At 38.0% G+C, this 16360-nt stretch overlaps 1 long non-coding RNA gene across 3 annotated transcripts in view; it reads right to left on the bottom strand.

Moving 5' to 3' along the window:
• The window catches only part of LOC309639064, a 124789-nt gene that overhangs the window by 14858 nt on the left and 93571 nt on the right, over positions 1 to 16360 (bottom strand). The window lies entirely within an intron of this gene.

The raw sequence follows: 16360 nt of genomic DNA, 5'->3' as shown, positions 1-16360 counted from the left end.
GCAAGAAGAAATGAGTTTACCTGATTTGTAACTTCAGTGACTGGCATGGTGTTGGAATTACTATCAGTTAATAATTAACATGCATTGCCCATTTCAGATATATTTATCATTTTTGTCATCCTTTCTAAGATCTTGAGGGCAATATCTTGCCTTATACTCCCCTCAGCAGCCAGACTGCTCCAATATATTACAGATGTGTTGTTTATTTCTCCTCACCTTAACTGTCACCTGACGAGTGACAGGCAAAATCATGAGTTCAGTGACTGTATGTAGAAAAGATTATTTTGCCAGAGATTAAACACCTAACCCCAGTCAGCCAATAAATGTCTGACAATGGATGGCTCCATATCATACTATTCTGAAAAATGAGTGAAGTGGGTGTCCCAATGAATGTTGTTCTTTGCATACAAAGGATGGTACCTCATACTGAGGGCGTCCCTTCAATTTGTTCTAAATAATTTCCTTCACACATCAAACAAGGCAGCCTCTTCTTTTATGTTTCTTGTTGAAAGCCAGTTTATCCGCACATGTGAGGAAAGAAGAGGAAGTCAGGAGTTTCTGGATGGTGTTTACATTTTCTCCTGACATATTTTGTTCCAAAATATTTGTTCTTCCAAGAGTCTGACATAGTATCTTGTTAGTACCCTCAGGCTGTCCACATTTTAACCTTATCCCAGCCTTAAACATCAGCTTCGCTCAATTGTGTATGCAGTTAAAGTGTTTGTTTAGAGAGCTTTCCATCACAAGCACAAAATAATAACCAGGTATCATTTTGTGAGTCTATGTTGCCAGCAAAACCCTTCTTGATATTTTCCCAAATTTGCCTCACATTCACTCACCTTGTTTCTACTTCTTGACTCCTTGTCCCCTTCCTTCCTGAAGTATTGAGAACACGAATCTCCCTGTCAAGTTAATTCCTCACTCTTTTGCCAAATGTTCTTTATTTCACTTATTTATTGGGCTCATGCATATCCCCAGAGCTTACAATAATCCAGAGATTCACTGAATTCCAGTTTAGTATTTTCTTTGCCACTGAATTCATCTCTTTATTACCGTTCAAGCTTTAACAGTATGCTTTAGTGCCAGAAAATACAACATTTATCTCACAGCTGAGTGCAAATAGGATATTCCTCCAAATATCTTGCCCTTTATCCAGGAGCTATAAAATATATATATATATATATATATATTCTTTGTAACTTAATGTCAGCATCCTAGCTCCAGCTGTGCTGTCTACAATTACAATAACAACCATCATCTCTACAACTTAAGCCTGGTCAAATGTTTACTAAATGCACACAATGTTGTGGTAATACCTCAATTCTCTTTGTGTAAATTTTCAAGAGTATTAAATCATTTGGGTTAAAATATGAAAAGTGGTTTTACATTTGTCGACACTAACATTAAGGAAACCTCACTCACCGGAAATTACTCAAATACATGGAAAATAGAAGTCAGATCACACAAACTCCAAGATGAGTCAGTCAAAAACCAAGATCAGAACCCAACACAGCAGAGCTGGTAGCCTCTGTGTCCCTCCTGGGTGCCTTGGACTCTTGGCTCTAAGGCAGCTCAGTCAGCCCAGTGTCCTATTCCACAAGTAAAGAGCCTCCCTGCCCCCAATACCCAACAAGGCACCTTCATATCTGTGTCTGACAGCAACATACTCTGAGTTAAGTTTTGGTCAAGAGCTAGACCACTGCATCCTCATAACAGAAACATAATGTTTCACCCCTGGGTCAGATTCTCCCAGCTCGGCTTTTGATCAAGAAGCATGTTCAAACAGTTGCTAAGCATCTTATATATAAAACATGCATAAAATTTTTTGAAAATTGTAAGGATGTAGAGTAAAACTTTTAAAAACTTGAAAGCTGTGAAGAAAATTAAAAACAAGCAATTGTTTCTATTTTTATATGTCTTCTAGATATAAAGCCAGTTGATTAGTTTAGAAATGTAGGATTGATTTAAAATACTTATAAAATTCTCAATTTTGGTACAGTGAATTACACAAATGCTCCCCAGATAGCTTTGGAAACTGAAGTTATTTTTCAAAGGTAATAGAGAATATTGAGTCTTAGATATATATTAAAAAAAAAAGAAGACTAAATATTCTTTGGGTGACTTTTATAATTTTATATTTTATTTCTAAGCTTTTATGTCTCCACAAACAACATTCCGTTGGGTCCTACAAAAGGCAATTTAACTAGACATAAAACAATTTCAGCAAAAAGTCTTCCTTTGTACTCATTATCTAGTAAACTTTCATATTTCAGGAGGTGTTTGGGAAAACTGGTACTGATTCATACAGCAAATAAGTGAAGAATAGAGAAAAAATTCCTGACCCATAGTATTGTGTTCTGCTACCAATTGTACAACCTATTAACAGTGTGATTTAAGGAAAACGCCTCAAGCTCTTTGAGTGGCAATTTTTTATCTGAAAAGGAGAATAGAGACAGTCATACAGAGTGCAGTAAGTCAAAAAGAGAAAAACAAATATCGTATATTAATGCATATATATGGAATCTAGAAAAATGGTACAGATGAACCAGTTTGCAAAGCAGAAATAGAGACACAGATGTAGAGAACAAACGTATGGACACCAAGGAGGGAAAGCAGAGGGGGTGGGGTGGTGGTGGTGGGATGAATTGGGAGATTAGGATTGACATATATACACTAATATGTATAAAATAGATAACTAATAAGAACCTGCTGTATAAAAAACAAATAAATAAAATTCAAAAAAAGGAGAATAGCAGTATTTTTCTTATCCACCTTATAAGGTTTCTATGAGACTCAAATAAGACAGTGGTCCCCAATCTTTTTGGGACCAGGGACCAGTTTAATGGAAGACAATTTTTCCATGGATGGGAGTGGGGGGATGGTTCAGGCAGTAATGTGAGTGATGGGGAGTGATGGGGATCGGCAGATGAAGCTTTGCTCACTTGCCTGCCACTCACCTCCTTCTGTGAAGCCCGGTTCCTCACAGGCTACGGGCTGGGGTTTGGGGACCCCTGAAATAAGATGCCTTGGAATAACTTCCTAGTAAATAATACAACCTATTATTTAAATTATTCATATTCAGGTATCTCCACTACAATGCTGCTTCTTTATTCATGCTGTCCATAGTAATCAGTGAAGATAGATTCTGTTGAATGCAACAAGTTTTGAGCACCTTGGTCTGTCAATATTTGCTCACATGTTTTCATTCTAGGTCTAAGTTGTGGAGAGAGCTTTTAATCACAGTTCCCAATAGCCAGAGGGCTATAGCACTAGCAGAGTTCCAGCAGAGCAGATGATAATTCAATCATTATATTAAACATACAACATCATGGCATCTGCAAATAAGGACAGTTTCATATCTTCTTTTCCAGTCTTCACACCTTTATTTTTTTTCTTTCCTTATCACACTGGCTAGAACTGTCAGCAAAATGTTGAATCAAAATGTTAATAGAAGAAATCTTTATCTCCTGATATCTCACTAGTCTTTGTTTTTTCATCATGCTTTTGAAGATTGCAGAACTAAACACCTGCAATTTGGGTTTTCTGAGGTTTCTTCTTGATTAAATTTTTGTTATGCTTTTTGGCAGGAATACTCCAGAAGTGATATTGTGTTCTTTTCAGTACATAATATTATGCAGTCAAAGATGTTACTAGTGAGTTCAATTTCAATCATCACTTGCCTAAGGCGTTGTCTGCCAGATTTTGCCACTGTAAAGTTATCTTTCCATTTGTTAATTAATAAATATATTAATGAATTTTGAACTATTGGGGAATCCAGTGAATCCTCAATATTTAACCCACTATTTTACTCATTTGTCAATGATTCTGGCTTCAATCAATTTTATGATGATGGTTGCCAAATAGTGATTTTCTACTTCTATCTTTTCTTCTATATTTAATTATTAGCCTTCTACAGTGAAGAAGAGCTTCATCATTTTATTTGTTTGTTTTTTACAGCAGTGTGGACTTACAGAATCTTTTTTTTTAATGATTTTTTTTATTGGAGTAAAATTGCTTTGCAATGTTGTGTTAGTTTCTGTTGTACAGTGAAGTGAATCAGCTATATGTATACCTATATCTCCTCCCTCTTGGACCTCCCTTCCACCCCCCCATCCCACCCCTGGTCATCACAGAGCACTGAGCTGATCTCCGTGTGTTATACAGCAGGTTCCCAAAAGCTATCTATTTTACACATGGTAGTGTATTTATGTCAAACCTAATCTCCCAATTAGTCTCACCCTCCCCTTCCCCCACCGTGCCCACATGTCCATTCTCTACATCTACATCTCTATTCCTGCCTTACAAATAGGTTCACCTGTACCATTTTTCTAGATTCCACATATATGCGTTAATATATGATATTTGTTCTTCTCTTTCTGGTTTACTTCACTCTGTATGACAGACTCTAGGTCCATCCACATCTCTACAAATAACCCAATTTCATTATTTCATTCAATTGGTTATAGTTCACCATCGTTATTAATTTTGAGCTTAAATTGTCCCAGATTTGACCAGTAGGAGCTCCTCAAGTTGGCTCTGTGTCCATTTGATATGTCACCATTATTTCTTAAGCACTTCTTTACTTTCTTACACAGCAAGATGTTTCAGGTTTATCATACTTTCCTTCCCTGGTCGTGGGATCAGCCATTTTCCCGAAGCGTCCTGGTTCCCTTCAGTAGAGAATGGGACTGGAAGCCATAATTTGCTGCTAGGTATTGTTGTTGTTACTTATAGGTTTTTTACACTAATTTGTTTTTAATCTAGTCTGCAAGTCTTAATCTTTTGTTGGACTATTTATTCTATTTACATTAAATATAACTATTGACATCTCAATTTGTTCCATTTTAATAATAAATAAAATAATTTAGTGGTTATCCTAGGTATTAAAACATGCACCATTCCCTGCTTAGTGTATTTAAAAGTGTATAATATGTTAAAAACTTACAAGATATTAACTAAATATACTCTTCTCCCTCTCCTGTGTTAATGTTTTCATGAATTTTCCATTCATATATATTTCAAACCTCATAACATATTATTTTAAACACTAAATATTTATTAGAATTACCCACATATTTACCCTTTCCAATGTTCTTTCTTTCTCTGTACAAGCATTTTCCTCTGTTTCAAAAACCCTGTTTAATATTTCTTTTCATACCAATCTGCTAGTAATAGATGTCTCAGGCCTTATTTGTCTAAAAGAATTTTTATTTCACATTTATTTTTGAAGGGTTTTTGATGGGTTTAAAGTTTTAAGTTGAGAGTTATTTTCTTTCTGATGTCATTCCACTGTTTTTCTGAGGATGGCTTCTGTCTTATTCTTACTACTTTGAAAGTAATCTGTGTTAATCTCTGGCTGCTTTGAAATTTTTCTCTTGTCTTTAGTTTTCTGCAGTTTTACTATTATATATCAAGTATTATGGGTTGAATTGTATCCCCCAATAAAGATATGCTCAAGGCCTAATCCCTAATAACTCAGAACATGATTTCACTTGGGTACAGTCTTTACTTTACATTTCCTAAAATGAGATCTTTAGGGTCTTAATCCAATATGACTGGTGTCCTTACAAAAAGAGGAGATTTGAGCACAGAGACAGACACACAGAGGGTGGGTGATGTGAAGACACATAGGGAGAACTCCAAGTGAAGAAGGAGTGTTAGAAAAATGCATCAACCTGCCAAAGAGTACCTGAAGCTACCAGAAGACTGGAGAGAGGCATGAAACAGATCCTTCCCTTCCAACACCTTGGTTTCAGACTTATGGCTCCCAGAACTGTAAGACAGTAAGTTTCCATTGTCTTAAGCCACTCCGTTTGTGGTACTGTGTTACAGCAGCCTTTGGAAACTAATACACAAGGTATGGTTTTCTCTACATTTTTCTTGCCTATTATGCTGGTCTGAAATGTCAATGCACCATTAGCACAAAGCAGTTATCCTACCTGAGGACTAGAGCACTTTGGAATGTAGGATTTGATGTCTTTAGCAAATTTGGAGAAATTTTTGGACATTATCTCTTCACATATTCCTTCTATCCTACTCTCTTTTCTCTCCTTCTGAAATAACAGTATATGTTAGACCTCTTCACCATAGCACATATGTCTCTTACAATACTTTGTGTATTTTATTTTCTTTTCTTCTCTGTGTGCTTCCATCTAAGTTTGTTCTAATATCTATTTCTTGTTCACTAATTCTCTAGTCTGTTTCCCTGTTAGTAAAACACATCAATTTATTAAATTCTTAAATCTAGTTATTGTACTTTTCACTTCTAATTTTCATTTCATTCTGTTTTATAGATCCCAATTCTTTGATTACATTATCTATAGTTTTATCTTACATGTATTAATTATAATTATTTTAAAGACCATATCTGATCTTTCTAAATTGTGAATATCTATTTTCCATTTATGCTTTTGGTTTTCAGTCATTCAGCCTTGTTTCTTGGCTTACTTGGTAACTTTTGATTGAATACTGGGTATTTCTCTTTTTTTAATTTTTTTTATTGCATTTTTATTTATTTATTTATTTATTTTTGGCTGTGTTGGGTCTTCGTTTCTGTGCGAGGGCTTTCTCTAGTTGTGGCAAGTGGGGGCCACTCTTCATCGCGGTGCGCGGGCCTCTCACTATTGCAGCCTCTCTTGTTGTGGAGCACAGGCTCCAGACGCACAGGCTCAGTAGTTGTGGCGCACGGGCCCAGTTGCTCCACAGCATGTGGGATCTTCCCAGACCAGGGCTCGAACCCGTGTCCCTTGCATTGGCAGGCAGATTCTCAACCACTGCACCACCAGGGAAGCCCCCAAATACTGGGTATTTCTTATAAAAAATTATAGTGACTCTATATGATGCTGTCTTTCTTCAAATAGACAGTGTTGGCTATAAGCTTGATCCAGTTGGGGCTTTCCTATTTCAGATTAATCTTTACTTCTTGGGTGTAACACTTCAATATATCTCATCACAAAGCCTGGGGTGTTCATAAGGATGGCTCTTCCTTGATTGGCTCTGAATGCTAAATCTTGACACCCTAGTACCATGAGACTGCAAAATCTCTGCTAAATTTTTGACCTCTTAGCAGCAGATTTTTGCATAATTTTTGAGAGTGTTGCCCCCTACAAGCACTATTTTGGAGAAAACAAATGTCTTGGAAAATTTTCCAAAAAAGATTCAGGTTCACCTCTGTTATTTCCTTTTCTATGAGATCTTTCCCTTCAAATAATGACTGTCTTGATTGCTCTGAACTCTGTCTCTCTAACCCTGTGAGGCTGCCAAAAGTGCTAGACTGCCATTTTCTGTTTGGCTTTGGTGCCATAATCCGTGAATCAGCAAAGGCCCTGAGGAGGAAAATGCAGCCATAAATGCCAAACTCACTTCAATGAAATTCATTTCTCCTCAGGATCTTGGACCTTAATGCCTGGTTGCCTTAGATGCTTTCTAATGCTTTCAAAGAACTGATTTTCTTCTCCCAACCCCCAAATCTAACTCATAAATTTCTTGGTGGAAGGTTCTTTTGGTAACATCTATACCATCATAGGCAGAAGTAGAAGTGTTTCCTACTTTTTGAATCCTATAACAAAGAAAATGATAATTTTTGCCTTGCTGCCCTAAGGAATATTTGAAGTTAATTTAACCTGGAGAAATGGAAAGTAATAGGAAAGGAAAATTATTAATTATTTTAGTAACTTACTCACTAAATCTTCACTGAGTACACAGTTTGTATGAGGCATTGTTCAGAAAGAAAGAAAGAGAAAGAAAGAAAGAAAGAAAGAAAGAAAGAAAGAAAGACAGAAAGAAAGAAAGAAAGAAAGAAAGAAAAGAAAGAAAGAAAGGAAGGAAGGAAGGAAGGAAGAAGGAAGGAAGGAAGGAAGGAAGGAAGGAAGGAAGGAAGGAAGGAAGGAAAGAAAGAGAGAAAGGGGGAGGGAGGAAGGGAAGGAGGGAAGTGGGAAGGAACTCCCTATTCACATGGAGTTTTTATTCTCATGAATTTAAATGGATTGATATGTAAGTAAAAATTTATCAGATAATGATAACTGCCTTTGTAAGCAGACCATTTAGGGGGGGTCCCCACAGAAAGAGAACCAGGAATGGCTTTCTTGACATAAGAGAACCCATTTTAGCCTAAGCCATTTTGTGACCTAAGCCTGGCCACAATGCTTGCCCTTGAACAGGTCTCACTAATTAATGATTTAAAGGAGGGGATGCAGAAACAAGGGAGGAGCAGTCAAGAAACAATAGTGCAGCTTTGGGGCAGGATCCTGGTTCCTCAAGGAACATACATAATAATATATCTTTGAGTTCTTCAGGAACTAAGGCCCACACCCAGGTGGAGGATGGAATTATGATGTTGACCCTTCTGACTTCAGTCAACTACAGCTTGGACTCCGTTGACTTTTGCCCCAATTCTATGCTGAAATCCCCTCTGCTCAAGTCCTCTCATGAATGTGCAAATACCCTTAGCTTAAAGCTTCCCCAGTTTTGTTGTTCAGGAAGACACTGCTTTGGGAAAGATTCCAGTGTTCTCCTTACTTGCTACAAGTAATAATAAATCCTTCCTTCTCCCACGTTTTGGCTTGGTTGTGTCTATTGGCTCAACACCCACCAAGAGGTGAACCCAGTTTTTGGGTAACACCTTGCAGAGATTAAAATAAGATAAAAAATGACTGAGTACCCAGGAGAAGATGGCAGAAGAGTAAGACACGGAGATCACCTTCCTCCCCACAGATACATCAGAAATACATCTACACGTGGAACTGCTCCTATAGAACACCCACTGAACACTACCAGAAGACCTCAGACCTCCCAAAAGGCAAGAAACTCCCCACGTACCTGGGTAGGGCAAAAGAAAAAAGAAAAAACAGAGACAAAAGAATAGGGACAGGACCTGCGCCAGTGGGAGGGAGCTGTGAAGGAGGAAAGGCTTCCACATACTAGGAAACCCCTTCGCAGGCAGAGACTACGGGTGGCGGAGAGGGGAAGCTTCACCTCCACAGAGGAGAGCGCAGCAACAGGGTTGCAGATGGCAAAGCAGAGAGATTCCCACACAGAGGATCAGTGCTGACCAGCACTCACCAGCCCGAGAGGCTTGTCTGCTCATCCGCCGGGGTGGGCTGCGGCTGGGAGCTGAGGCTCCGGCTTCGGTCGGATTGCAGGGAGAGGACTGGGGTTGGCGGCGTGAACACAGCCTGAAGGGGTTAGCACACCACAACTAGACAGGAGGGAGTCCGGGAAAAGGTCTGGAGCTGCCAAACAGGCAAGAGACTTTTTCTTGCCTCTTTGTTTCCTGGTGCGCTAGGAGAGGGGATTCAGAGTGTCACCTAAACGAGCTCCAGAGACGGGCGCGAGCCGCAGCTATCAGCGCAGACCACAGAGATGGGCATGAGACGCTAAGGCTGCTGCTGCTGCCACCAAGAATCCTGTGTGCGAGCACAGGTCACTATCCACACCTCCCCTCCCGGGAGCCTGTGCAGCCCACCACTGCCAGGGTCCCGTGATCCAGGGACAACTTCCCCGGGAGAACGCACGGCGCGCCTCAGGCTGCTGCAACGTCATGCCAACCTCTGCCGCCGCAGGCTCTCCATGCATCTGTACCCCTCTCTCCCCCTGCCTGAGTGAGCCTGAGCCCCGAATCAGCTGCTCCATTAACCCTGTCCTGTCTGAGCAAAGAACAGATGCCCTCAGGCGACCTACACGCAGAGGCGGGTCCAAATCCAAAGCTGAAACCCGGGAGCTGTGCGAACAAAGAAGAGAAAGGGAAATTTCTCCCAGCAGCCTCAGAAGCAGCGGATTAAAACTCCACAATCAACTTGATGTACCCTGCATCTGTGGAATACCTGAATAGACAACGAATCATCACAAATTGAGGAGGTGGAATTTGGGAGGAATGATATATTATTTTTTCCCCTTTTCCTCTTTTTGTGAGTGTGTATGTGTATGCTTCTGTGTGAGATTTTGTCTGTATAGCTTTGCTTTCACCATTTGTCTTATGGTTCTGTCTGTCCGGTTTTTTTGGTTGTTTTTTTTAACTTAAAAAAATTGTTTTTTCTTAATAATTATTTTTAATTTTAAGTATTTTATTTTATTTTATCTTACTTTATTTTATTTTATCCTCTTTCTTTCTTTCTTTCCATTTTTTCTCCCTTTTATTCTGAGCCGTGTGGATGAAAGGCTTTTGGTGCTCCAGCCAGGCATCAGGGTTGAGCCTCTGAGGTGGGAGAACCAACTTCAGGACACTGGTCCACAAGAGACCTCCCAGCTCTATGTAATACCAAATGGCAAAAATCTCCCAGAGATCTCCATCTCAACACCAAGACCCAGCATCACTCAACGACCAGCAAGCTACAGTGCTGGACACCCTATGCCAAACAACTAGCAAGACAGGAACACAATCCCATCCATTAGCAGAGAGACTGCCTAAAATCATAATAAGGCCACAGACACCGCAAAACACACCACCAGACATGGACCTGCCCACCACAAAGACAAGATCCAGCCTCATCCACCAGAACACAGGCACTAGTCCCCTCCACCAGGAAGCCTACACAAGCCACTGAACCAACCTTAGCCACTGGGGACAGACACCAAAAACAATGGGAACTACGAACCTGTAGCCTGTGAAAAGGAGACCCAAAACACAGTAAGATAAGCAAAATGAGAAGACAGAAAAACACACAGCAGATGAAGGAGCAAGGTAAAAACTGACCAGACCTAACAAATGAAGGGGAAATAGGCAGTCTACCTGAAAAAGAATTCAGAATACTGATAGTAAAGATGATCCAAAATCTTGGAAATAGAATAGACAAAATGCAAGAAACATTTAACAAGGACCTAGAAGAACTAAAGAGTAACCAAGCAATGATGAACAACACAATAAATGAAATTAAAAATACTCTAGAAGGGATCAATAGCAGAATAACTGACACAGAAGAACGGATAAGTGACCTGGAAGATAAAATAGTGGAAATAAATACTGCAGAGCAGAATAAAGAAAAAAGAATGAAAAGAACTGAGGACAGTCTCAGAGACCTATGGTACAACATTAAATGCACCAACATTTGAATTATAGGGGTCCCAGAAGAAGAAGAGAAAAAGAGAGGGACTGAGAAAATAGTTGAAGAGATTATAGTTGAAAACTTCCCTAATATGAGAAAGGAAATAGTTAACCAAGTCCTGGAAGCACAGATAGTCCCATACAGGATAAATTCAAGGAGAAACACACCAAGACACATATTAATCAAACTATCAAAAATTAAATCTAAAGAAAACATATTAAAAGCAGCAAGGGATAAACAACAAATAACACACAAAGGAATCCCCATAAGGTTAACAGCTGATCTTTCGACAGAAACTCTGCAAGCCAGAAGGGAGTGGCAGGACATATTTAAAGTGATGAAGGAGAAAAACCTACAAGCAAGATTAATCTACCCAGCAAGGATCTCATTCAGATTCGATGGAGAAATTAAAACCTTTACAGACAAGCAAAAGCTGAGAGAGTTCAGCACCACCAAACCAGCTTTACAACAAATGCTAAAGGAACTTCTCTAGGCAAGAAACACAAGAAAAGGAAAACACCTGCAATAACAAACCCAAAACATTTAAGAAAATGGGAATAGGAACATACATATCGATAATTACCTTAAATGTAAATGGATTAAATGCTCCAAACAAAAGACACAGACTGGCTGAATGGATATAAAAACAAGACCTGTATATATGCTGTCTAGAAGAGACCCACTTCAGACCTAGGGACACATACAGACTGAACGTGATGGGATGGAAAATTATATTGCATGCAAATGGAATTCAAAAGAAAGCTGGAGTAGCAATTCTCATATCAGACAAAATAGACTTTAAAATAAAGACTATTACAAGAGACAAAGAAGGACACTACATAATGATCAAGGGATCAATCTGAGAAAAAGATATAACACTTGGAAATATTTATGCACCCAACATAGGAGCACCTCAATACGTAAGGCAAATACTAACAGCCATAAAAGGGGAAATCAAAAGTAACACAATCATAATAGGGGACGTTAATGACACACTTTCACCAATGGACAGATCATCCAAAGTGAAAATAAATAAGGAAACACAAGCTTTAAATGATACATTAAACAAGATGGACTTATTTGATATTTATAGGACATTCCACCCAAAAACAACAGAATACACATTTTTCTCAAGTGCTCATGGAACATTCTCCAGGATATCTTGGGTCACAAATCAAGCCTTGGTAAATTTAAGAAAATTGAAATCGTATCAAGTATCGTTTCTGACCACAACGCTATGAGACTAGATATCAATTACAGGAAAAGATCTGTAAAAAATACAACACATGGAGACTACACAATACACTACTTAATAACGAAGTGATCACTGAAGAAATCAGAGGGGAAATCAAAACATACCTAGAAACAAATGACAATGGAGACACAACAACCCAAAACCTATGGGATGCGGCAAAAGCAGTTCTAAGAGGGAAGTTTATAGCAATACAATCCTACCTTAAGAAACAGGAAACATCTCCAATAAACAACCTAACCTTGCACCTAAAGCAATTAGAAAATGAAGAACAAAAAAACGCCAAAATTAGCAGAAAGAAAGAAATCATAAAGATCAGATCAGAAATAAATGAAAAAGAAAGGAAGGAAATGATAGCAAAGATCAATAAAACTAAAAGCTGGTTCTTTGAGAAGATGAACAAAATTGATAAACCATTAGCCAGACTCATCAAGAAAAAAAGGGAGAAGACTCAAATCAATAGAATTAGTAATGAAAAAGGAGAAGTAACAACTGACACTGCAGAAATACAAAGGATCATGAGAGATTACTACAAGCAACTCTATGCCAATAAAATGGACAACCTGCAAGAAATGGACAAATTCTTAGAAATGCACAATCTGCCAGGACTGAACCAGGAAGAAATAGAAAATATGAACAGACCAATCACAAGCACTGAAATTGAAACTGTGATTAAAAATCTTCCAACAAACAAAAGCCCAGGACCAGGTGGCTTCACTGGCAAATTCTATCAAACATTTAGAGAAGAGCTAACACCTATCCTTCTCAAACTGTTCCAAAATTTTGCAGAGGGAGGAACACTCCTCAACTCATTCTACGAGGCCACCATCACCCTGATACCAAAACCAGACAAAGATGTCACAAAGAAAGAAAACTACAGGCCAATACCACTGATGAACATAGATGCAAAAATCCTCAACAAAATAGTAGCAAAGAGAATCCAACAGCACATTAAAAGGATCATACGCCATGATCAAGTGGGGTTTGTTCCAGGAATGCAAGGATTCTTCAAAATACGCAAATCAATCAACGTGATATACCATATTAACAAATTTAAGGAGAAAAACCATATGATCATCTCAATAGATGCAGAGAAAGCTTTCGACAAAATTCAACACCCATTTATGATAAAAGCCCTGCAGAAAGTAGGCATAGAGCGGACTTTCCTCAACATAATAAAGGCCATATATGACAAACCCACAGCCAACGTTGTTCTCAATGGTGAAAAACTAAAACCATTTCCCCTAAGATCAGGAAGAAGACAAGGTTGCCCACTCTCACCACTATTATTCAGCATAGTTTTGGAAGTTTTAGACACAGCAATCAGAGAAGAAAAAGAAATAGAAGGAATCCAAATCAGAAAAGAAGAAGTAAAGCTGTCACTGTTTGCAGACAACATGATTGTATACATAGAGAATCCTAAAGATGATACCAGAAAACTCCTAGAACTAATCAATGAACTTGGTAACGTAGCAGGATACAAAATTAATGCACAGAAATCTCTTGCATTTCTATACACAAATGATGAAAAATCTGAAAGTGAAATTAAGAAAACACTCCCATTTACCACTGCAACAAAAAGAATAAAATATCTAGGAATAAACCTACCTAAGGAGACAAAAGACCTGTATGCAGAAAAATATAAGACATTGATGAAAGAAATTAAAGATGATACAAATAGATGGAGAGATATACCATGTTCTTGGATTGGGAGAATCAACACTGTGAAAAGGACTCTACTACCCAAAGCAATCTACAGATTCAATGCAATCCCTATCAAACTACCAATGGCATTTTTCACAGAACTAAAACAAAAAATTTCACAATTTGTATGGAAACACAAAAGACCCCAAATAGCCAAAGCAATCTTGAGAACGAAAAATGGAGCTGGGGGAATCAGGCTCCCTGACTTCAGACTATACTACAAAGCTATAGTAATCAAGACAGTTTGGTACAGGCACAGAAACAGAAACATAGATCAATGGAACAGGATAGAAAGCCCAGAGATAAACCCACACACATATGATCACCTTATCTTTGATAAAGGAGGCAAGCATATACAGTGGAGAAAAGACAGCCTCTTCAATAAGTGGTGCTGGGAAAACCGGACAGGTACATGTAAAAGTATGAAATTAGAACACTCCCTAACACCATACACAAAAATAAACTCAAAATGGATTAAAGACCTAAATGTAAGGCCAGACAATATCAAACTCTTAGAGGAAAACATAGGCAGAACACTCTATGACATAAATCACAGCAAGATCCTTTTTGACCCAGCTCCTAGAGAAATGGAAATAAAAACAAAAATAAACAAATGGGACCTAATGAAACTTAAAAGCTTTTGCACAGCAAAGAAAACCATAAACAAGACCAAAAGACAACCCTCAGAATGGGAGAAAATATTTGCAAATGAAGCAACTGACAAAGCATTAATCTCAAAAATTTACAAGCTGCTCATGCAGCTCAATAACAAAACAACAAACAGCCCAATCCAAAAATGGGTAGAAGACTTAAATACACATTTCTCCAAAGAAGATATACAGATTGCCAACAAACACATGAAAGAATGCTCAACATCATTAGTCATTAGAGAAATGCAAATCAAAACTACAAATAGATATCATCTCACACCAGTCAGAATGGCCATTATCAAAAAATCTAGAAACAATAAATGCTGGAGAGGGTGTGGAGAAAAGGGAACACTCTTGCACTGTTAGTGGGAATGTAAATTCATACAGCCACTATGGAGAACAGTATGGAGGTTCCTTAAAATACTAAAAATAGAACTACCATACGACCCAGCAATCCCACTAGTGAGCTTATACCCTGAGAAAACCATAATTCAAAAAGAGTCATGTACCAAAATGTTCATTGCAGCTCTATTTACAATAGCCAGGACATGGAAGCAACCTAAGTGTCCATCATCGGATGAATGGATAAAGAAGATGTGGCACATATATACAATGAAATATTACTCAGCCATAAAAAGAAACGAAACTGAGTTATTTATAGTGAGGTGGATGGAGTTAGAGTCTGTCATACAGAGTGAAGTAAGTCAGAAAGAGAAAAACAAATACAGTATGCTAACACATATATATGTAATCTAAGGAAAAAAAAAAAAAGTCATGAAGAACCTAGTGGCAAGATGGGAATAAAGACACAGACCTACTAGAGAATGGACTTGAGGATATGGGGAGGGGGAAGGGTAAGCTGTGACAAAGTGAGAGAGTGGCATGGACATATATACACTACTAAACGTAAAATAGATAGCTAGTTGGAAGCAACCGCATAGCACAGGGAGATCAGCTCTGTGCTTTGTGACCACCTAGAGGGGTGGGATAGGGAGGGTGGGAGGGAGGGAGATGCAAGAGGGAAGAGATATGGGAACATATGTATATGTATAACTGATTCACTTTGTTATAAAGCAGAAACTAACACAGCATTGTAAAGCAATTATACTCCAATAAAGATGTTAAAAAAAAAAGACTACTTTTTTTTTATATGCTTAGGAAAGTTTTAAAAAATATTTTATTTATCTATTTCTTTTAATCTCAGAGCCCTGTATAGTCCTGAAAATATTGGAAACAATATAAATGGTCAGCAATAGATAAATAGCAATATAAAATCAAGCTTATTTATTATATGGAAAACTATACAGCCAATAAAATGTTTACAACATTTCATGGCAGGGAATATACTGGCATTACAATTTTGAGTGAAAAAGTCACAAGAGAAATTTTTATATACACCATGTTACAACTGTGAAAAATATTCAGAGACAAAAAGTTGAAAGAAATATTAATGCTGACTTCTTGTGTAAAGAGAAATATTTTTCTACTTGTTTTTTGAAATTTAATTTTTTTTATTGAATGAAAGGTTCTTGTAAATTCTGTAGTGCTTTATAATTTTCAAAAGTTTCACACAGGTGATTTCATATAATCCCATGATAACACTTTTTTTCTCCCCTACCCATATATTGCCCCCCGCTTCCTTGTCCCCACTACTAGTAACTATTAGTTTTTTTTCTATATCTGAGAGTCTGCTTCTTTCTAAACTAGTAACTACT

This window comes from Balaenoptera physalus, assembly GCF_965194825.1.
Source record: "Balaenoptera physalus genome assembly, chromosome: 12".
Lineage (NCBI taxonomy): Eukaryota > Metazoa > Chordata > Mammalia > Artiodactyla > Balaenopteridae > Balaenoptera > Balaenoptera physalus.
Note: the sequence above shows the minus strand (reverse complement) of the source record. Positions and strands in the feature narration are given on the sequence as shown.